The following is a 24,503-nucleotide window of genomic DNA, read 5'->3' as shown; positions in this document are numbered from 1 at the left end:
ATGCCTCAGAACGTGATCTAGCAATAGATCCCTTCTTCTAGTCAATTTGTTCCCCAAATTCCTCTTCTCCCCAATTCTATTCAGTACTTCCTCATTAGTTACGTGATCTACATATCTAATCTTCAGCATTCATCTGTAACACCACGTTTCGAAAGCTTCTATTCTCTTCTTGTCTAAACAATTTATCGTCAATGTTTCACTTCCATACATAGGTACACTACATACAAATACTTTCAGAAAGGACACTTAAGGACACTAAAATCTATACTCGAAATTTAAAAAAAATTTCTCTTCTTCAGAAAGGCTTTCCTTGCCACAGCCAGTCATTATTTTATATCCCCTCTACTTCGACCATGATCAGTTGTTGTGCTTCCCAAATAGCAAAACTCATTTACTACTTGAAGTGCCTCATTTCCGAATCTAACTCCGTCAGCATCACATGATTTAATTCGACTACATTTAATTATTCTCGTTTTGCTTTTGTTGATGTTCATCTAATATCCTCCTTTCAAGACACTATCCATTTCCTTCAACTGATCTTCCAAGTCTTTTGCTGCCTCTGACAAAATTGCAATGTCATCTGCGAACCTCATAGTTTTTATTTCTTCTCCAGGGATTTTAATTCCTACTCCAGATGTTTCTTTTGTTTCCTGTACTGCTTGCTCAGTATACAGATTGAATAACATCGGGGATAGGCTACAACCCTCTCTCACTCCCCTCTCAATCTGCTTGCCTTTGGTGAACGTCGACTCGACTCTTATAACTGCCATTAGGTTTCTGTGCAAATTGCAGACAGCCTTTCAATAATGGTTCCAATGGCTGGGACTTAACATCTATGGTCATCAGTCCCCTAGAACTTAGAACTACTTAAACCTAACTAACCTAAGGACATCACACACATCCATGCCCGAGGCAGGATTCGAACCTGCCACCGTAGCAGTCGCGCCGTTCCGGACTGAGCGCCTAGAACCTCACAAACAGCCTTTCGCTCCCTATATTTTACCCCTGCCACCTTCATAATTTGAAATAGAGTATTCCAGAACTGATATGAGAATGAAATCCCAGAAAATGAGAATTTAAAATGATTGTAACTTCTTGACGTAACACACATGTACATATTATGTAATAAATGTGTGTCTGATGTTGTGAAATCCAGTTGCAATTTTACAGTTGCTATAATTCCCTTGTATCTCCCATGTATCCTGTAAATTGATATGAATCATTCATACCTATTATATGTGAATGGTAACAATAAAAATAAAATAGAGAAAAACAATAATCGGGTTTCGAACACGGAGCGCAAAGTTAAGTAGCTACATTCCTAACCACTGAGCCAGCATTTAGCTTCCAGATATCGAAACCACCTTGAATATTTGATCGTCTTTTTTTTCAGAAACGGTCTAGTATATACAGATAAGACGAGACTCGTGTTCAGTTGTTTTGACTCATCTTCCACTGCTCGAAGTTCCTGGGAAATCGGGTGATGACAGTTGCCGTGTTCTCCTCGTCAGTGATGAACGACGGCCGCCCAGAGAGTACGGAGTGGATACAGGATCCGGGTGGCAGCTTGACGAGACGGGGCGCACCACCTGTGTGGTCACCGGGGCTGCTGGCTCCAAGCCTTATTGGCTGCATGGGCCTGCGTAGATAGCGCTTCGGCAACTGTTGGTGGCAGCGTCATGCGGCAACGTGATGTAAATCATGCTCGGCACTTCTGTGTCGACATGCTGTCAGGCTGTTGTAATACGGACAATCATGTCATGTGACATCGCAGTATCTTGTGGCTGTTTTATTGTATGCTATTGTACATGACTATGTACATTTTTACATAGCCCTTGAGGTGTCACGGAGTCTTGTACCTGATGCAGGACTGGTACGGGGCAGTGATTTGACTCTGAACCGCTGGCGCAGGTCATTTCCACGACGTAATGTGTATGTACCAGTCGAATGTATGGAATCAGCGCGCCAAATGGTGGTTCTTCTCACTTAGTGAGATGCCTGAGAAACGACACGTTCCAAATCAATGATGGGAAGGTTTATAACAACACAATAGGACATTAGCTGAACAAAAAAGTTCGTTTTACAAAACTTAATAGCAAACTCTGACAGGCTTTTAACAGGCATTCGCCTGGAAAACAACAAGGTTAATTAAGATGAAGACTAATACAACGAAGTTTCCCACTGGAAGGAAGGAGAACGCACTCGGCAGCACCTGGAAGAGAATGTATACTTCTCGGAGTCGAGGTTGGCAGGGTTTGAAGTGGGCTCTGATTGAAGAGCTCGTATTAGCCTACGGAGAACTGCCGATGAGGTATTGCACTGCTGAAGGGATGGCCGTGGAACTTGAAGTCCTCTACCAACCTCAGACGATGGGAGTTCGATGCTGAAGAAACGAGATGCTCCGCTATAAATAGCTGGTGCACGGAGGTACACTTCTGGACCTACAGTCTATTTCACAGTTCATTTTAGTCGCTTATAGAGTGTAGTAGATAAAGATTTTCATAGAAACCCATGTCCGAACAATGTTTGTTTCCATGTTACAAAGCAAACATGATACACAGATTTGATTCCTATTTACTGTGATATTCCAACAGATCTTCGATATGATGACCACCAAGTTAGGGCCACACAGTATGCCTTCCCATAAACTCTGTTCATCAAGCGTGGCGTATCATTAATCAGTTCTGCCGCAGCCATGATCTGTGCAACCAGATCTTCATCCCACTGGACAGGGGTCTCGTAAACAAGACTCTTCATGTGGCCTCACAAGAAAAATTCCAAAGGCGTTAAATCTGAGGGTCTTGGTGGCCAAGCGCGCGGTCAACCTCGAGCGCTCCACCTGCACACGCAAACTATGTTCAGATGGTTTCGGACCCGAACTGCAAAACTTACTGCCGTGCCAACATGCTGGAACCAAAATTCGTGCTTCGTACCGAATTTCCAATGGCACATTTTCCAAAAAATCCGCCTGCACTTGTTGCAGGAATATCAGGCATCTGGCACCCATTAGCTGGGAGGAGGTATGGACGGCGTAGCCATACGACCATCGCAGATATCTGTCAGACGCTCATGCCGAAGGTGTGCTGAAACCTTCGTCTACACGTGGCTCGCGATCGCAGATGTGGCTATTTCGAGCGTTTAAATCACCTTCTCTGTTGAAATGCACTTTGCGGTGAATGAAATTAGCTTGAGGAAAATCCGCACAGCGGTGTAAAAAGCAAGTACAGAAATTGACACGTGGCACAAAATCCGCCGGAAGTATGGCGTATCCCTTCTGGAGTATAGTTGCTGTTCACGCAGACAGATGAGTGAGACACGTGTAAGTTACGTCCAATGGTTTGAGTACTCGTTGATGGGTTCTCTTCAACTTGATGAAGCACTTCCTTATCCTATGCGGCAGTGCGGCACCTTCTTGGAGCACCACAGTTTGCTCTGTCACTTGTGAATTTCTCACTTTCCCCATTGATCTATTGTGGCAAACATGGAATGAGATGGAGTCACACGATTTGGAAAGTATTTGTGGTACAGATGCTGCTTCTCTTCCATTTCGGCGAGCTCCACTGTAAATTAGCAACATATCGGTGTATTTTCCGAACGTTTACTCACGCATCCTGTTACTCCAGTACTTGTTACCGTTATGTCAACGGACACATCACCAGGAAGCTTGAAACAAGGCGGATAAAACAGAAGACATCACATGATATAGCGTCATCGTACCATTCATGAATGTGAGTGGCCTACCACAACAGTCATATGTAAGAAACATCTAGCGCGGTTCCTTGCAACATAGAAACTAACTGTTTCCGGACATGAGCTGCCCCTCTACAGTCTCTAGAAGTGTGTAATATGAACTGTGAAACTCCCTCTAGTTCTACGCACGTGACTCGGGGTGGGGGATGAGGGCGAAATGTAGCCTCAGCTAGGAGGACCTCTGGTTGCGTCAGTCCCGCTGTCTGTTGGTTGCGATACGTCACTCGCCGATGGCAGAACTCTTGGGAGGCATCGAGCGAGGTGGCGCAGTGGTTATAACTCCGGACTCGAGTTCGGGAGGACGGTTCAATCCCGCGTCCGGCCATCCTGATTTAGGTTTTCCGTGATTTCCCTGAATCGCTCCAGGCAAATGCCGGGATGGCTCTTTTGAAAGGGCACGGCCGACTTCCTTCCCCATCCTTCCCTAACCAGATGAGACCGATGACCTCACTTTTTGGTATCTTCCACTAGATCAACCCAACCCCCTCTTGGGAGGCGACGCCTCGGAGGTACGCATGTGCCCCATGCTTGTCCGTCCGCAGGTTTGGGTGTGCGTCAGGCCTACAGTGGTGTATGACAGGTGGTTTAACATAGAGATGAGACTAAATGACTGAAATAGGCTATTGTGTTTGGACGCGCTCGTGATCACACAGTGAAAGAATTTTTTCATGTATTAACACGGACTGTAGAAAGTTTATGCAGTGAATTGTAGCTATTAAACACAGCGTAAGAACAGTGACTGATAGAGGATCATGACAGACAGACATTGCAGACAAAAGTCACGGTTTTCAACACTGACAGGAAGTGCTGCTGGCAGTGAATGCATGTCCATTCCAACACGGTTGCCAGTGAAAATTGCGAAGGCAACTACATGTAATGCATATTGCAGTGGGATATCTTGCAAAAGGCTCTTGATCAGAGGGGCACAGAAAAGTGAAGAGTGTAGAATAGTCCAACGAATGGTTTTTTTTTATGATTGTCAGTTTTGTGACTGGTATACTGGTTTTATGTGACTCGCCACGCATTCCACTCCTGTGCCAACTTCCTCATCTCAGTGTAGCGCCTGCAGCCAATGTGCTCAATTATTTATAGGGTACATTCTTATCTCCGTCCTCCGCTACAGTTTTCACCCTCTGCAAATCCGCCTCGACAAATAATGCCAGGTATTGAAGGCACCGACGGCCCAGTTGCAGTGTGTGGATGGGGGAATCTCGCCAGAGGTGGTTCTCTGACGTTTTAGCAGTGTTTGCTCTGCCATGATTCAGTCCAGGAATTTGGATCAGGATGTTTATTTACTCTTGGCTGACAAGTATTTCTCTTTCTACGTCTTCATGATGAAGATGCTGTGGACACGCACTTGTTCAAAGAAGACGACTGCCGCATTAACGGGTCTGCACTCATACACTGACGTAAACTAAAGGACCCAACTGCACCTCGACTGGCCCGCTAAATCACCAGATTTAATTTTACGGAAAACGTCTGATAACATTTGGTGCAAGTGATGAAACATAACAGCCATCATCGCGCAGTTTGGTAGCTCTACTGGATCTAAACATCAGTAACTTCCTTCACATGGATGTGACACGCGTGAAGAAACTAGTACTCTTCCTTGCTGAATGGCGACCATAACCAAGGCTAAAGGTGGTGTTTCACGATTTTAGTGTGACACCTCTTGATGGTGACTATGTTTTTGCGCTGAATTAATAGTGCGAGGCTCATAATTTCTGATAGTACAGAACTCACACTGAAATTTGAGAACCTATGTCAGTACACGGTGACAGAGTGGGGCAATCTAAACAGGATGATTTTAGTACTGTATGGCTGTGGCGTTATGGGCATGAGGTACTTTACGTTGGATGTCTGGAGAGGTGAAAGTAGTCATGGTCAAATGTGCAATTTGCGTTTGACATAAACACGTATAAGGAAACCTCAGATAGTTTCGTTGGGGCCCAAAACACTTTCTGTTGAGAGTTTAATTTACCTCTATGCGCTTACGAGTCATCTTTCAACGCTATAAACCTAAGGGTGAAAACTTTTAAGCCACCTATAGCACTAAAAAGAAAATATGTAATGTAAACATAAGCTGTACCCAAGACAATATTAATCGTGTGTGACGCTATATGGAGACTTTAGACGACTTGCCACTCAATGGAAATTAGAGAATGCTAAGCACTGGTTCCTTCAATGTGCAGCTCGCTGCTATTTACAGTCCAAGTTATGTGGAAAAGTGCATCTCACCGAAAAACTAAGCATCGGAATTTTGTCTTTAGAATACTCTGTAAACCGTGGACATCTTTTAACTGTTCCAGAAAGATGGTGCAAGTGGTCACATTGCTGCAGTTTCAGTGTAGACTCGCATTTCCTGGTCACCTCATCAGCAGAAATGGCGATATCCCGTGTCCTCCCCGTTTACCAGCTTTATTGCCTCCAGACCTTTCACTCCCCGGTTACCTCAAGTCTAAAGATTTCCAGGAATCGGTGAACAAGAATCAAGAACCAAATATGGTTTGAAAGAGTGAATTCGCCAAGAGGTAAACATTTCATTGGAGATGCTACCCAGAGTCATGGGCGGATTCACTCTCAGACTCAGACAAAGTGTGCGAAACCATGGACGCAATCTCTGTGACACATTATTTAAAAACGATAAATATTAATTTCCATGCCGCAGACTTTGTAATCAGGACAGCCACAGCCTGGATAAGACCACTTCAGCTGTAAGCCCTTTTTATAAGCGCAACCGGTTTAGTAGCATTTTATCTTAATTTTCAGGTGATATTTGTGTAAATTAATAGACAAAAACTTATGTAAGGCAAGAACATTTAGGTAAATTGAAAATATCAAAGTAATGGACGTCAAATACAAAAAAGCATAAAATAACGTATAACGTGATACGTAAAAGGACGAAAGCTAAAAATAAGAAATTCCTAATAAAAAAACTGGGAAATAGGTAAAATACTACTAAATTCTACTTACCATAAGTACCAGTATCTAGAGAGATAACGGGTCCCCGTATACCCAAAAACTGATCAGAAACCTACTGTATGACACTATCTATGTGATGATGTAAAATTAACCAACTGAAGGTCCGTCACCTACGCAAAAACGATTAAACACCGTACTGGTAAAAGCCACAGTTATTCAGTACTAAACAGTGGTTCATCCTCAAAAATATCCAATATAAAACTGTTTCAAGATTTAGCGCGACACTGACAAGACGTACAAGAAGGCTCACTATGAACTCCGGGTCATTCCAGTCTCTTTTCCGTCGGAACAGGACTTGATTTTGTAAGAATGTTCATTCTGCACACCTTTCCATTTTAGTTACGATTTCTTGGCTTACTCTGAGATGACAAAAGTCATAGGATATCACCTATTATCGTGTCGGACTCACTTTTCCACAGACTAGTGCAAGAGGTCGACGTGGCATGGGCTCGACAAATCGTTGGAAGCCCTGCAGAAATACTGAGCCATGCTGCACCTACAGCCACCCATTACTGTGAAAGTGTTGCCGGTGCAGGTTTTTGTAGACCAACTGACGCCTCGATTATTTTCGATAAATGTTCGATGAGATTCATCTCGGGCAATCTGGGTGGCCAGATCGTTCGCTAGAAGTATCCAGAAAGTCTCTGAAACCAGTCACGAACAATTGTGGTCTGGTGTTCGGGAGCATGAAGTCCATGAATGGCCTGAAGTAGTAAATTAACGGTTCAGTTTGGCCAGCGGACCCTTTCCGTTTCGTGTATACACAGCCCACACCATTATGGAGCCACCAACAGCGTACACAGTAACTTGTTGACAACTTGGGTTCATGGCTTCGTGGGATCTTCGTCATACTCAAACCCTACCATCAGGTCCCATCAACAGGAATAGCGACTCATCTGACCAGGCCAGCCGGCCGGTGTGGCCGTCCGGTTCTAGGCGCTTTAGTCTGGAACCACGTGACCGCTACGGTCGCAGGTTAGAATCCTGCCTCGGGCATGGATGTGTGTGATGTCCTTAGGTTAGTTAGGTTTAATTAGTTCTAAGTTCTAGGCATACTCAAACCCTACCATCAGGTTCCATCAACAGGAATAGCGCTGATCTGACCAGGCCAGCCGGCCGGTGTGGCCGTGCGGTTCTAGGCGCTTCAGTCTGGAACCGCGTGACCGCTACAGTCGCAGATTCGAATCCTGCCTCGGGCATGGATGTCTGTGACGTCCTTAGGTTAGTTAGGTTTAATTAGTTCTAAGTTCTAGGGGACTGATGACCATAGATGTTAAGTCCCAAAGTGCTCAGAGCCATTTGAACAGGCCACGGTTTTCTCCGTCTAGGGCCGAACCGCTGTTGTCAGAAGTCCAAGAGTAGCGCTGCAGGCGATGTAGTGCTATCAGCAAAAACTTTCGCATCAGTCACAAATCCGCTGCCATAGACAATTAACACCAAATTGCGTTGCATTGTGCTAACGTATACGTTTGTCGCACGTCCTATACTGATTTCTGCGGATATTTCAAGCAATGACGCTTGTATGTTAGCACTGACCACTCCACACAACTGCCGTTGTTCTCGGTCGTTTATGAAGGCCGCCACCACTATGTTGTCCCTGGTGAGAGATAGTGCCTTAAATTTCGCATTCTCGGCACACTGTTGGCACTCTGGATCTAGGAATATTCAATTCCCTAACGATTTGCGACACAGAATATCCCATACATCTAGCTCCAACTACCATTCCGTGTTCAAGAACTACTAATTCCCGACGTGCGGCTGTAATCACTTTGGAAGGCGTTCAAATTAATTACCTGTGTACGAAAGACATCTCCGGGAATGTACTGACTCTTTACACCTCGAGTGAGCGACACTAACGTCTACATATGTGTATATTGCTATTCCATGAATTTTTTCACCTGAACGTACGAGAATTTTTGTACAAATTCCAACTGATGATACTGCTAAAATGCTGCGAAATCGGTCTTGATTACAAATAAAAGGCTTACAGCTGAAGCGGACTTATAGACAAAAATTAACTACACTACTGTCCTTTAAAATTGCTACACGACGACGATGACGTGCTACACACACGAAATTTAACCGACAGGAAGAAGATGCTGTGATATGCAAATGATTAGCTTTTCAGAACATTCACACAAGGTTGGCGCCGGTAGCAACACCTACAATGTGCTGACATGAGGAAAGTTTCCAACCGATTTCTCGTACACAAACATCAGTTGACCGGCGTTGCCAGGTGAAACGTTGTTGTGATGCCTCGTGTAAGGAGGAGAAATGCGTACCATCGCGTTTCCGACTTTGATAAAGGTCGGATTGTGGCCTATCGCGATTGCGGTTTATCGAATCGCAACATTGCTGCTCGCGTTGGTCGAGATCCAATGACTGTTAGCAGAATGTGGAATCGGTGGGTTCAGGAGGGTCATAAGAAACGCCGTGCTGGATACCAACGGCTTCGTATCACTAGCAGTCGAGATGACAGGCATCTTATCCGCATGGCTGTATCGGATCGTGCAGCCGCGTCTCGATCCCTGAGTCAACAGATGGGGACGTTTCCAAGATAACAACCATCTGCACGAACAGTTCGACGACGTTTGCAGCAACATGGACTATCAGCTCGGAGACCACGGTTGCGGTTACCCTTGACGCTGCATCACAGACAGGAGCGCCTGCGATGGTGTACTCAATGACGAACCTGGGTGCACGAATGGCAAAACGTCATTTTTTCGGATGAATCCAGGTTCTGTTAGGAGCATCACGATGGTCGCATCCGTGTTTGGCGACATCGCGGTGAACGCACATTGGAAGCGTGTATTCGTCATCGCCATACTGGCGTATCACCCGGCATGATGGTATGGGGTGCCATTGGTTACACTTCTCAGTCACCTCTTGTTCGCATTGACGGCACTTTGAACAGTAGACGGTACATTTCAGATGTGTTACGACCCGTGGCTCTACCCTTCATTCGATACCTGCGAAACCCTACATTTCAGCAGGATAATGCGCGGCCGCATGTTGCATGTCCTGTACGGGCCTTTCTGGATACAGAAAATGTTCGACTGCTGCCCTGGCCAGCACATTCTCCAAATCTCACACCAACTGAAAACGTCTGGTCAATGGTGGCCGAGGAACGGGCTCGTCACAATACGCCAGTCACTGCTCTTGATGAACTGTGATATCGTGTTGAAGCTGCATGGGCAGCTGTACCTGTACACGCCATCCAAGCTCTGTTTGGCTCAATGCCCAGGCGTGCCAAGGCCATTATTACGGCCGCATGTGGTTGTTCTGTGTAGTGACTTCTCAGGATCTATGCACCCAAATTGCGTGTAAATGTAATCACATGTCAGTTCTAGTATAATATATTTGTCCAATGAATGCCCGTTTATCATCTGCATGTCTTCTTGGTGTAGCAGTTATAATGGCCAGTAGTGTTTTAATTTCCATCCGTGTGTACTAGATTCATGAAAAACAATTCTTTCCGCATCCAATTTCTGCGATATTTTTTTTATATCTTCTCGTTTGACTGCTCCTCACTGTACCTGGAACAGCGCGAGGTCTGTGCGTGACATCCGCGAGGTAACGCCTCCAGCAAAAGAGAGGCGCCGCCGCCCCCGCGTGTGGTGCTCCTAAGTGGGACCACTTTGCCGGCGTTTTCCGTTGTCAACAGACGGCCCGCGTCCCCCCGATTACCGCCGCCGCGGGCCTGTTTGGCGAGCGCTCCGCTCCGCTCCAAACAACGGAGGCTGCTCCCGAGGCCTCGGCAGATGGGAGGAAATGGCTCCGGGGCGGAAAGGAAAGGAAGGGAAGGGGAAAGAGGAGCCCGGCCGCGGGAGACGGAAGGCTGTCACTTCGTTAAAACAAACCGCAGGGGGCGCACACACAAAGCCGGCGGCAAATGAGATTACGGCACCGCCCGCCGGCACGGGGGATGCTCCGGCGCGCTGTCCTCTGCCAGCCGCCGCCGCAACACGACCCCTTTCGCTTTCCTTCTTCCTCCTCCGTGTATTGGATGATGCTGATTTGACCAAAAAAGAAACGAAAATAAAAAAAGAAAGCAGCTTGCGTTTATTCACTTTTTCCCTCGTTTCACAACCCTGCTATGAGATTCTCCCTTTACAATATGGAAAATGTTCCTAAATTCTCTTATGCTTTGTTGGACGAGTGCTTACTGCTGTGACAAAAACTTTTATTTTCCCTTTCAGTAGAGGGGTAGCTGTATCTTCTGCATCCTTTCAGTACAAAGGAGGGTACGATATTTACGCACTATCGCCTGTCAGCAAACCATTACTTCTGCACATACAGACGTATCTTTGGCTGTGGTGGTCTAACAGGCAAAGCCCTGAAGGACCGCCGGCCGTGCGGTTCTAGGCGCTTCAGTCCGGAACCGCGAGATTGCTACGGTCGCAGGTTCGAATCGTGCCTCGGGCATGGATGTGTGTGATTTCCTTAGGTTAGTTAGGTTTAAGTAGTTCTAAGTTATAGGGGACTGATGACCTCAGATGTTAAGTCCCATAGTGCTCAGAGCCATTTGAACCTGAAGGACCTGGATTCAGTTCCGGTAGGGTCTTCGATTTTTCTACCTTCCGGTTCCCCAGGAAAACCCCAAGAGTACGTGGGAACTTTCATGGCGCCAAAAGCGGGCTTGGGCGATCGACCCTATGGTAGTGCTGAAGAAAAGCTGCTAGGCCAGTAGTCCTTTCACTGGCCATCGCCACAAAAAAAATGTGAAGAGGATCACAATGAAGAAGAACCGTGAAAAGGAAACACAGACTGTGACGGAACACCATCTCAAGCAGTGAAACTGAGGTGACAAAAGTCACGGGACTGGGACATATACATATACAGATGGTGGCAGTATCGCGTATGCAAGGCATAAAACAGCAGCTCCTTGGCAGGTGATTCATGTGAAAGGGTTTCCGACGTGATTACGGCTGCAAAGAAGGGAATTAACAGACTTTGAACGCGGAATCGTTGTTTGAGCTAGACTCATGGGTCATTCCACTTCGGAAATCGTCAGGGAATTCAACGTTCAGAGATCCGCAGTGTCAAGAGTCTGCCGAGAGTACCAAGTTTCAGCCATTGCCTCTCACCACGGACAACACAGTGGTCGACGGCCTGCACTTAACGACAGAAAGCAGAGGCTTTCGTGTAGAGTTGTCATTGCTAACGGGCAAGCAAAACTGCATGAAATAACCGCAGACAACAAATGGGACGTACGACGAGCGTTTGGTTAGGACAGTGTGACAAAATTTGACATTAATGGGGTGTGGCTGCAGACGATCGACGCGGCTGCCTTTGCTCACAGCACGACATCGCTTGAAGCGCCTCTCCCGGCCCCGTAATCATATCGATTGGATCCTAGACGACTTTAGAATCGTGGCCTGGACAGATAAGTCCCGATTTCAGTTGGTAAGAGCTGATGGCAGGGTTCGAATGTGGCGCAGATCCCATGAAACCATGGACCCAAGTTATCAACAAGGGACTGTGGTAGCTGGTGGTAGCTCCATAATGGTATGGGGTGTGTTTACCTGGAATAGACTGCTTCCTCTGGTCCAACTGACCCGATCAATGACTGGAAATGAGTACGCCCACTTCTTGGACATAATTTGCAGCCATTCATAGACTTCATGTTCCCAAACAACGATGGAATGTTTATGAAAAATGGTGCGTCATGTCACCGGACTACAACTGTTTGCGATTGGTTTGCAGAACATTCTTGACGATTCGATCGAATGATTTGGCTACCCATCGAACATTTTTGGGATATGATCGAGAGGTCAGTTCGACTACGAAATATTGTACCGGTGAGAAATTTGCTATTATGGATGGCTCTAAGAGGCAGCACGTCTCGATATTCCTGCAGGGCTTCCAACCACTTGTCGAGTCCGTGCCACGTCGAATTGCTGCTCTACGCTGGGCAAAAAGGGGTGCGGTATGATATCAGAAGGTATCCCATGACTTTAGTCACCTCACTGTAGATCCAAATTCGGTAGCCAGATTGACCAAAGTAGAAAACAGAATTTATGACGAGGTAATTGGATCTTATTATCTACTTAATACCATTCTAGTTCCTTTACCTATAAAGGATGTGAATACCTTAAGACAATCAGTCCTATCTGCCACATAAGAAAGGCTATTACGTGAATCATACTAAGAAGAACTAAAAAGATAATTGAGCAAAATACCGAGGAAGGCCCAGTAGGGTTGGGAAAGGCTAAGAGAACAAGAGATACCATAACTTGTCTGAGCATGATTGGAGAAAGAATGACTGAGAGGAGGCTTTCTATAGAGTCAACTGGAGTATGCTGCTGAGAATTTTTAAAGATACGGATGTAGGCTGGAAAACAGGCTCATGAAGAAAGTGTATACAAAGCAAAAAATAACAGAATAGGGAATAAGGAGATGGAAGAAATGAGCATTGGAAAGGGTGTAAGGCAAGGATGCTCACTGTCACCGCAGTTAGTCAGCATATATGGAGAAGACCTGTTAGGTAAGGCCATACAGGATGCAACAGGCGTAATTGGATGAGAAAGGACAAAGAATACAAAATACGCAGATGGCCCTTCAGTCCTGGCGGAATCCGGGGAGGAGTTACAGAAGATGTTGAAGAGTATTGCGAGAGCAGGAGAGCTTCTGTAAAGTTTGGAACGTAGGAGACGAGGTACTGACAGAAGTGATGCTGTGAGGACGGGGCGTGAGTCGTGATTGGGTAGCTCAGTTGGTAGAGCACTTGCCCGGGAAAGGCAAAGGTCCCGAGTTCGAGTCTCGGTCCGGCACACAGTTTTAATCTGCCAGGAAGTTTCATATCAGCGCACACTCCGCTGCACAGTGAAAATCTCATTCCACAGCATTCAATGTTTGCAACAGTGTTTCTCCATTTGTGTGAGACAGGGTCGTTTCAGGAAGAAGGAAATTATGACGTACCTGCAATGTTCGGACACTACACTTAGAGGAAAGTGTGATTAACACTGTGGAAGGCGACCGTCGTGTCAGTACCAGGCAGTTGGCCCTCCAGTACAGGGTAAGTCAGACGACCGTGTAGAACATTCTCCATGACAATTGTTACTACCCTTATCACTTACAGCGTGTGCATGGCTTACTAGCGACAGATGTTCCATATCGACAGCAGTTTTCTTCGGCAAGGCAATCACAATTCCGAGATTTGTGTCACCCATCCTATTCACATATGTGGCACCTTTGCGCGGACTGGTATCTTCAACTTTCATAACAGTCATCTGTGGGATAGTATGCAGAACCCCTAAGGTATGGTGACAGTGTATCATCAGCATCGGTGCAACCGGAATGTTTGGACCGGAATAATTGGCGACCGTATTTTGGGACCAGTCTTCCTTCCACGTCGCCGAACAGACCGGAACTATCGGCGTTTCTTGCAAATCACTATCCTTCCCCTGCTGGAATAAGTGCCATTGATTATTCGAAGGGTTGTCTGCCTGCCTCATGATAGTACTCCAGCCCACTTTGCCGATGACGTCCGGACGCATCTCAATAGTGTCTTCCCCGGTCGATGGATCGGACAAGGGGGTCCAGTTGCATGGACTGCTCGTTCGCTGGATCTCAACCCGTGCGATTTACGGTTATGGAGTCATCTCAAAAATATCGTTCGTGCAGAGCCCAATCCATATGTGGAGACACTGGAGCAGCGTATTCATGCTGCCTTTGACAGTGGTCGGGCACAATCTGGCCGACGTGAACGTGTGGGACAGAACACGCTGCAGCGCGTACACGCATGCGTTGAGGCACACGGAAACCATTACTGTAATTGTGACTGCATGGTAGAGCGCGTATTAGACCCCAGTCTCTCCAACAATGTATGACTGAAAAATGGTCTCTAGCATGGCAACCACGCACTTCCGGACGTAAATTCACAGACCTTTTTTTGTTACGCATCCTCTCATCGATCAGTCCCTAGAGTTTGTACACGCTGGAAAAAAATCACACTGTATAACTATTTATAAAAAAATGGCAAATGGCTCTGAGCACTATGGGACTTAACATCTATGGTCATCAGTCCCCTAGAACTTAGAACTACTTAAACCTAACTAACCTAAGGACATCACACAACATCCAGTCATCACGAGGCAGAGAAAAAACAATTTTAACTGGTCATCAATATCCTGGATACTGACACAGGGATAAAGTTGACGTCCGAACTGGTTCCAGACACTTTCTTTTGGGGACGGATTTGGGGAACTTGCTGGTCACGAGAGTACCTTAACATCATCCAGATAGTTCAGAGAGACGCTTGTAACGTGTGGATCTGCATTGTCCTGTTGAAAAATGGCGCCACATACTGTCACATGAGAGGTAACTTGTGTGGATTCCAGATGTACAAGATGTACCATTGTGCTGTTGAGAGTTCTCTGAACCACTACCACCCTAGATCTGAAGTCATACCCGATGACTCACCACACTTTGACCTTAGGAGTAACACCGTTGTACCTGTCCAAAGTCGCTGCACACACGTCGACGGTGGTCGTCCAGGGTATTGCAGAACCGCAATTCTTCGCTAAACACAACGCACCGCCATTCGCCAGGACCCTATGCTTCCCGGTTACACCACCACTCCAAACACAGGCGTTTGTGACGTAGTGTTAATGGCAGCATATGCTTGCGATGGTAATTTCCTAGTCCAGCTACTGCTAGTCTCCACACAGAATATGACAGGGAGTTCATTATTTCTTCTCAGATGGCGGGCGCAGGTTTGAAGGAGTTACGATGTGCTTCCTGCACAATACCGCGATCCTCCATCGTGGCGGTCAGACGTGATTTATGTATATGCTTTCCCTAACGTTCCTGTGCAATCCAACATCAGGCCACTGTCACATCTAAATCGAAATGAATTGCACGTGTCAACCAGCCGGCTAACGAAGATCGCCAATGAAGACCCTTTCAAACCATTTCAGGTGTTGATAACGCTGTCTCACGTGAGTCTTTCAGTGGTCCCTCAACATCTGGCGCTGTTGACGCACCTTATGTACCCTAAATTGAGGAGCCATTTGTACTCTATAATAAAATATCGTATCTTATTTTGGCCAACTGTTCTCTATACTTTTTCAGGACAATTAAGTACATGAAAATACTTTATTTCGCATTATCTGATTTTTTTCTAGGACTCATTTTCCGTTAACCGTTAAAAGATCACAAAAGTTGATCCTAACACATGATGATGCCTTTACTGAAATTTACTTTATTTTTGTAGCCATGTTTTAAATTTGTTCACCAGAACTGAAAAATGCTTCGGAGGCAACTACATAACAATTTATGAGGTGTCTACAATAAGAAAATAAGATGTCTTCATAAACCAGGTCAAAAAATTAAATATATCTGAAGATGGTATCTCTTCTTTCGGAAATGCCCAAAAAACAGATACCATTGGTGATCATGCAGCTTGTTATAATGAAATTACAATGAAACGAATATCCCTATCTGCATACAGGCGTTCATATAAGTCAACGGGGACAGTTGAAAATGTGTGCCCCGACCGGGACTCGAACCGAGGACCTCCTGCTTCCATGGCAGACTCTCTATCCATCTTTTTTTTGGGTCTCCTTCCTTCCCTTCAACACATCCTTACGCTCACCAATTTCTGCCTTCTCGGCCTGGCTTCTATGACGTTAAAAGAACGTTTTATACAAAGGATGCTTCTTCTGCATCAACAAAAGAAAACGTGTTGTCACTGCAGTGGAAAGTTCAAGGTGCGTTGCTTCTGCAGCAAAGGAAACGTTTCATTCCTGTCGATGACTCTTTGCTGCAAAACTTTTATTTTCATCTTGTTTTGTTGTTTTTTTGTTTTTTAAACTTTTTTAATATACAAAAAAGGTTTTTTAATTGTTTGTTTCCACTATTCTTTGCGTGAGATATCTCGGCTTATTGGCGGCACCCAACGCTCGTCTTCTCAGGGTTGCCTATTATTGTATACCCCAAGCATTATAGCTTGGTCTCGTTTCTTTTTGCCCGTTTGTATGTGATCTCCTATGTCAGCAGTTGTCTTCTCTTAGCACTGAGTGCCCAATTGCCGGACGCCACACACTGGTTGTGGTGTGGAGTATACGGACGTGAAAAAAAAAACAGAAAAAATAAAATACCGCTGCCATCAACATTATTAACAGTCGGACGCCGTTCATACGTCTACTTCGTCGTTCCTTGTTCGTTTTTTTTCATCGTCTTTGTCGTTCATAGTGTCGTTATTTTCAATGCTGGTATACAGTTCGCGAACTTTTGTCTGTATTTGTCATCTTTCGTCAGCAGTTGTGCTTGTGTGGCTAGAAATACTCTGTAGCCCTGGTAAGATGGCGAATCTTCGGCTTGAATTAGGTAATGCAGAGTATGTCCTGTCAGCCATGTCCATATATTTTTCTTCGTGATGGGACAGTAAGTGCCATCAGGTTGCAACACCGATGTGATGGAGATTGTCTGTCTAGCTGTCCTGCAGATAGAGGCGAGGCATTCTGCACCATTCCCAGACCAATTTATTTTCTCCGCAGACACATCTGTGTTGTAAGTTGTCTATGAGGGCACACTCCCCACATCTGTCAGTTGCCGACAATCGTATTCTGTGTAATTTTTCTTTCGTAAGTATGGTCTCATTAACTACTTTATACCACGTTGATCTGATATTTGTTCCGAGCACTTTGTTGTGGATGTTCTTCCAGATTTGAGCCCAATCCCGTAGGGGATATTTCGTTTCCATGCGGTTTACTCTTCCACCAGTGTTCATTATCCGGTATAGTTGAGCGGTTGTAAGGTCCTGTAGCGGTGCGCTCAGTTTCGCTCGGAGGTAACTAACTTCGAGCAGAAACATCCTGATGTGGTTGGCTTTGTAGTGGGTTTCCCCCAGGTTTATCGGTATTGCCATATTAGTAGGTGTATACATCCGTAGCGCGCTGCCTGGGTAGTCTTGAAACAGCTGAATAGTTCTCCGTATATGAAGAGCCTTGCATTTAAGTTCAACATCTATTAGCTATAGGCCCCCTTTCTCTGGTGGGGGAGTAATAACATTAATTCCCACTTTGAAAATTTCGCCCCTCCAAATGTACCAACCAATTGTCGTCATTATTTGCTTGGAAACGATGTTGACCACAGGGATTGTCTGCCCTACATACCATGTTTTCGAAAGTGTCATTTTATTCATAAACTGTACTCTTTGTATGAGGTCCTGTTCCCTGCCTTTATTTTGCTGGAGACAACCTCTCGTCATAGCCAGAAGCTCTTGTTAGTTGTCCGTAGTAGTTTTCAGAGGGCAGCGACTAAGTCGTATTCCCAACAGCTTGATACTCTCGAGTACTACATATGGGTAGTTGTCATCGATTCTAAACCCTCTGCCGATCGGCATTAGTTTAGTCTTTCTATAGTTGAGCTTTGAGCATGAGGCTCGTTCATACTCCCGTACACTATTAGTGATTTCTTGTAGGTCTCGCTCCGAACGTACGATGACACTTACGTCATCCGCGTATGCCACACATTTTACAGTCGTCGAATACAGGGTTAAGCCCTCAAGTGTACGGTTCAGCAAACGGACAAGTGGGTCAATGCCAATGACAAAAAGAGGCATTGACATGGGGCACCCTTGTCGTACAGGTTGCTTAATAGTTATTTGCCGGGAGAGTTGCCCATTGATGACGATCCTAGAGCAAGCAGAGGTGTACATATTTTTGACCATCGTAATAAAACCGTCACCAAAACCTAAATGGTTCATAGTTTGAAAAAGGTAGCTGTGCGAGATCCTGTCAAAGGCTTTGCATTGATCTAGAGCTAAAATTGCTGCCTCCGGTTGGGTAATAGCACTAAAGGAGATGATCTTCCTATAATCTGCGAGACTTTTAAAGATCGTTCGACCAGGGACGGCTGCTGTCTGGCTGCCATGTATGATTTTCTGTAAAACTTGTTTAATTCTCGCTGCTAGAACGCTGGCCACAATTTTATAATCGGAGTTGGGGAGGGAAATGGGACGAAATTTATTGACATCATCTGGTGGGTATTCTTTGCGGACGAGTACAATTAGACTATCACTGAATCCTGCTGGTAGTTGCCGACCTGCTTTAATTTCATTACATATGTTTAGAAAGCAATGTTCGAGTAAGTACCAGAACCGTTTGTAGAATTCAATGGGTTGTCCATCTTCCCCGGGCGATGTATTACCCTGAGCCTTCCTCAAAGCCTCGCGAAGTTCTCCTCAGTGACATCACTCAGTAATAGTTGTCTGTCCGTCTCGTCGAGGGTCGCGGTAAGGTGGTTTTTCACGGTCGTAATTGCCTCGTCATTCGTGGGCTCTGACATGTACAGCCGTCGGTAATAGTGGGTTATATATTCCTTTATCTCATTCTGGGTTGTGGTGACTGCCTTCTTCTGTTTTTAATCTCTGAATAAATTTCTGTCCTGCGCGGCGTTTCTCTTTCGCAAGATGGAAGGAGGATGGGCTTTCGTCATAGGCGCTGTTACCATCGCGAGAACGTATTTTAATTCCTTCCAGTTGGCTTCGTTTCAATAGTGTTAGCTTCGCCTCAATCCTTTTGATCTGTACAAAGTTCTCCTGTGTGACATGAGTAGCAGAATACAGCTCACGGAGACATCGAAAATAAATTTCGAAAAGCTCTTTCAGCTGTCGGCTTCTTTCATAGCTGTAACCTTTCAGGCAGTTAATAAGTTTGGGCTTTGCGCAGCGGCACCACCACAGCGTGACCGACGGGAAAGTTTGTTGGCGCCGAGAGCAGAGATCCCATACTTCCTGAACCCGTTCTCTTAAACCTTGATCTTTGAGTGTTGAAACATTCAGCTTCCAACCTGCTCTGCCACGGTACGTTCCCTGCCGTACCATTCGGATTGTACAGTGATATGCCTCTGGATCGGAGAAGTACAACGGCCACGTCTCCGTTGCAGAGGTCTTGCCCCTCAGGCGTTTTCCTACATAAATTCTGTCTATTCGGCTGGCAGTTTGAGCGGTAAAATACGTAAAACACTGTCGGTCTCCGTTCAGGATTTCCCAGTTGTCTTCTAGGTCCATCAGTCGGACAGTTTCGGCAACTGTCGCACAACCATTAAAATTCGGCCATTGGTCTTTAGGTTTTAAAACACATTTAAAATTCCCGCCGACGACCACGTCCTCCTCATTCCTCCGTAAAAGATACAATAAGTGAGTAGCGTAAAAATGTGCTTGGGCAGCTCTGTTTTGATTCCCCGAGGGAGCATAGATGTTGATCAATCGAACTCCATTAATAAGGCACGAGATTCCTCTGCCAGACTCTAGTCGTTCCGCGTCCGATACAATAATACCCTCTTTGAATAACAGAGCTGTCTGCATGACAGCTATACAAATAATCGCGGAGACTGTGTCTCTTCTGCTCTGAAGTTATTTTGTTTATGTTTAGTGACTATCTTGTAGTCCTGAAAAGGAGGCATGAAGTTGTCTATGTTAAAAGTCGCTGACCAGTCAGCACAAGCATGATGTCGGTGAGGAACTTAATACGTATCCGAATCATTATCTTTTCTCAGGTTCGTTGAAAGCTGTCGTGTCACAATTAATTCCGCTCTCGCGGCTGGCATAGCCTCCTTTGGTGGTTCAGACGTAGTCAGTCCTCGATCCACCGACATGTTCTCGATATCATCAGCCCAGCTGCCTGCATTGGACATGTCCAGCTTCTGATCTGAGCCCGTTCCCGTTGGACACTGTTCTTTTCGCCCCTCTCTCAGAAGCTGCTGAGAGACCCGATCCTCGTCTACTGCAGCGTCATTTCCAACCCCGGAGTTCGGTGTGGTCACTGTTATCGCCTGGTCGTGGCCACTCGATTGCTTCGCATCTGTCCTCCCAAGGGTTGCGTCAGTTAATTCGCGGGCAATTTGCGCACCTTTCTCGCGCAGCAGTGGAGCTGCTTTCTCAGCATCCTTCTGAGCGATCCGTCGCTTTTTGTGGTTTTTAGGAGAAACGTCCACCCTTTCATTTGCCACAGTCACTGAGGAAGACCTGCAGACTGGTAATCCAGTGTAGTCGTCGCTTCCCATTGATTTAGAATCCACTCCTTTGTCGGTGCGTGGATCATTCTCGACATCTTGGGTTTTCTCGCCAACCTGGGCGCTAACCAAACACGTAGCCCCGGATTGTTCAGTTTCATCGTCACGTCGCGGCTGGTGTCAGCATTGCCCTCTGGGGTGGCAGTCTCTATTGGTGTCTGGTCAACTTCGGTGGTGTTGACAGTTGTGTCCATGTGAGTGACCTCCGTCGCTGCCATGGTCGAACGGACTGCCGCCACATAAGTTAGAGGCATTGATGACATCTTGTTACTAGGAACACTTTCGCCTGGTGGCAACTGCGTCACTCGTCTCTGTACGCATTGTGAGCGAACATGATCAGTTGCACCACACCCAGAGCAAGTGCGAGGCTGACCATCGTATGTAGCAATGGCCCTGTATCCACCGATCGTAATATATGGAATGTGTTTCTCCAGTTCTATTTTCACCTGTCGAACACCGTTAAGACAGGAACTTTGAATGACATATACTTTTCCGCAATATTGCTGATACACGAGCCATAATTTTTCAACACTGCATTTATTTCGTAGGCAGGAACTTCAAAAGGTAGTTCGAAAATTTTAACCGTGCGGACACTACATCCTGCACGAGATACCTGAACTTCGCCAGTATTACCATCGCTGTGAGTAAATTTAAGGCTACCACCGCATGATTGAACAATTTGATCGCATATTTCAGCAGTTTTAAACTTTATGTGCGCAGTACTGCTAACAATCGAAAGATGTACACCAATTATCTCATCAAAAGATCGTTTCAAAACATTCTCAATCCATGCTTCGAGTTCGTAAGCTTTAGGTCGTGCACATTTCGGATCGAAACGTAATTTCAAAGTATCTTTTCGACCTAGTTCATTCATAGTCAATTCGTGACATTTTTCACACAATAACCCGTAACTGTGTACGCTACAAGAGCGTCAACTCACCGTAAAGAGCGCTCAGCCGGCAGCAGCGGAGACGTAAACACCAGCACGCGTCCGCTCGCCACGGCCGCCGAAGGCCGACATAAACAGTCCTCTGGGCCGGATTTGAACCAGCGACCTATGGATAACTGTGAATCTTCCACTACAGTCCACCGCTCTGCCAACTGAGCTACCAGAGGCACTGCCCATCTGAGCCACCGAGGACACAAAGGATAGTGTGACTGCAGGGACTTATCTCTGGCACGTTGGGAATGTGAGTCTCACGGGAGGCGTGCCAGAGATAAGTCCCTGCAGTCGCAGTATCCTCTGTGTCCTCGGTGGCTCCGATGGATGCCGTCACGGTAGCTCAGTGTGTTCGGTCAGAGGGTTAGTTACCCTCTGTAATAAAAAAACTGAGTTAATCGATCAACAACGAACTTAAACGGGTGTCTTAAGACGTCCGACCCTAGCAAATGCAACGAACGGAAGGGAACAAAAATGAGATTAAAAGAAAAGAAAAAGGACAGAGCGTCTGTAATGTAAACAGGAGATCCCGGGTTCGAGTTCCGGTCAAGGCACACATTTTCCACTGTCCCCGTTGACTTATATCAACGCTTGTACGCAGCTAGGGGTATTCATTTCACTGCAATTGCAAAAAAATAAACTTTTGTCTTCACCTGAACTAACTAATAAAATTCACAGGAAGCTCCTACTATTTGTTGACAAATCTTTAGAGTACCTAAATAAATGGCTTGAGCTCAGTCACAAAAAAAGGTTACAGTGAATGCTCGACTATTAAGACTAATTGTTGTCGTAAATGATTCGGATGACCGAAAATCTGGATGACTGGAAGTCTGATGAGCGATTTTCGCATTGTTAACTCTATAAAGATAACCTACGTTGCCCACATGTTGTTATACGGTTATCTTTCTAGGGTTAATACATAATGTAGCGGACAGCATACAACCAGATCACGACAAGATTGTGGAGACTGCCTCATTCTCTACACTGAGAACAAGAAAGCAACTATGAGGTTTCCTAGGTTCAGGAAATTGCTGTAAGCGTTTCGTAAATTTAACCGTATTATCTACATCTCGCCTGTGCACACTAAAAGGAAAATATACGGCCTGGGACTGGGACCAGCAGTCGCATGACGAATTTGCATTATTGAAGGATGCCTTGGTGAATGCAACTATCGTGGCAAAAACGAATTTAGAGCCGAACTTCTGCCTAATGTCTGACAGTTCGTTGACCGGACTCGGAGTGGTTTTTCCCTTCGAGGAGGAGAGGAGAGTGACCTACCAACATGGAAAACCATATCCATCGCTGGTCGCGTTCTGTCTCGATGTGAGAAGAGCTACTCAGTGACAGAATTGGACGGTGTCGCAGTCATGTGGACCTTCGACATGTCCCGAAACTACCTACATGGGAGAAACACGAAAGTGCTCACGGATCACCGAGTATTAGAATTTCTAATGTCGACAGAACTGAAACACGGGAGAGTAGTTCGCTGGATCTTATCTCTCAGGAGCTTCAGTTTACGACTAAATAGTGTTTTGGCGTAAAGAACATTACTGCGGACGCGCTTTCACGTGCTCTGTTCGGCATGGTAGAAGGCGGCGAAGAAAGCCTGCGAGAAAGCAATTTCAGTACAATGTATCTCAAGAACGTAGCTTCATTACAGTGCCGCTGCAGAAAGAAAATTGGCAGCGAACAATAAAAGGACGTGGTACTGCGCGAGATCAAGGAAAAGTGGCGGGATAAGAGTCAACTAGCGATCCGACAATTTTGTTTGATTAAGGAAAACATCCTTTTACGCCGACGAAGAGGTTTCTAGATTCTTTCCGGTAATCCAAAAGAGCTTGTGAAGAAGCTAGTGTGGTATATCCACCTTAGCCATGGCCAGTTTGGAGCTAAGAAGTGTTTCCAAAAATTACAGAAAACATTCTACTTTAGTGATATGTTGCGAAAACTCTATCGAGTCATTAGTTTATGCAAGCCTTGTCAAAAGGCTAAGCCTCTGGATGTGTCATCCGACACACCCAGATACCCAATAATACCAACCAAATTACGTGATATTGCCGGAGTCGATTTGTTCGGTCCAATAACACGAATGAGATCGGGTTTTGAGTATGTATTTGTGGCTGTGGAGCTGACGTTAAAATCTGTGTATTTCTCTCCTGTGATGAAGCCACAGAGAAGACAGTCGTAGCGGCGTTCATGAATGGATTCTACGGAAATTAGGCCGCGTGAGTCGAATGATTTCGAACAATGGGCCTCAATTTCGGTCAAGACACTGGTCGTGGGCACTAGAGAGAAAGATAAGCCAGTCTTTTCCTGTTTTTGTATCATTGTACCACCCTAGCGCGTACCATTCTGAATGGCTGATGGAAATCGTCAAGCTGTGTAGACTCTACTGTCACGGAAAACACGATATGTGGGACATCCATCTTAAGTCTTTCGAATGAGCTACAAAACGCAACTCTGTTGCCGTCGCTGTTGGTGCTCAAGAACAAAGAGCGGCCCCGTAAAATAAAAGAAATAGTGTTCCGGGTGTCGTAACCAAGGTTGCGAGGTATGGAAATCGTCCATATTCCATTAAAAAATATTGAGCAAGCAGCAGAAAAGAGAAAAAAAGACATGGTGTTTGTCAAACCAAAATAATAGGTGGAGTCAGTTATACGTATATATGAATAGATGAGTGATAACTGGTAATTGCTGCCTTACTGGTTGCCTCATGTATTATTGATAATTAACTGATTCAAGATCTAATGTTTCATCTTCAGAACTAAAGTTCCTGAATCTCATGCATAACGACTCTGCTGAGAAGAGT

General features: G+C 45.6%; 1 non-coding gene across 1 annotated transcript; it reads right to left on the bottom strand.

The window, feature by feature from the left end:
• Nucleotides 1-21,781: 21,781 nt before the first annotated feature.
• On the bottom strand, nt 21,782-21,870 carry Trnay-gua. The gene is given in 2 exon segments: nt 21,782-21,817; nt 21,834-21,870. It is a non-coding gene; the product is annotated as a tRNA-Tyr (tRNA).
• Nucleotides 21,871-24,503: the final 2,633 nt, after the last annotated feature.

Source organism: Schistocerca americana, chromosome 2, assembly GCF_021461395.2.
Source record: "Schistocerca americana isolate TAMUIC-IGC-003095 chromosome 2, iqSchAmer2.1, whole genome shotgun sequence".
Lineage (NCBI taxonomy): Eukaryota > Metazoa > Arthropoda > Insecta > Orthoptera > Acrididae > Schistocerca > Schistocerca americana.
The sequence above is the reverse complement of the archived record's forward strand: the minus strand, read 5'-3'. Positions and strand labels throughout refer to the sequence as shown.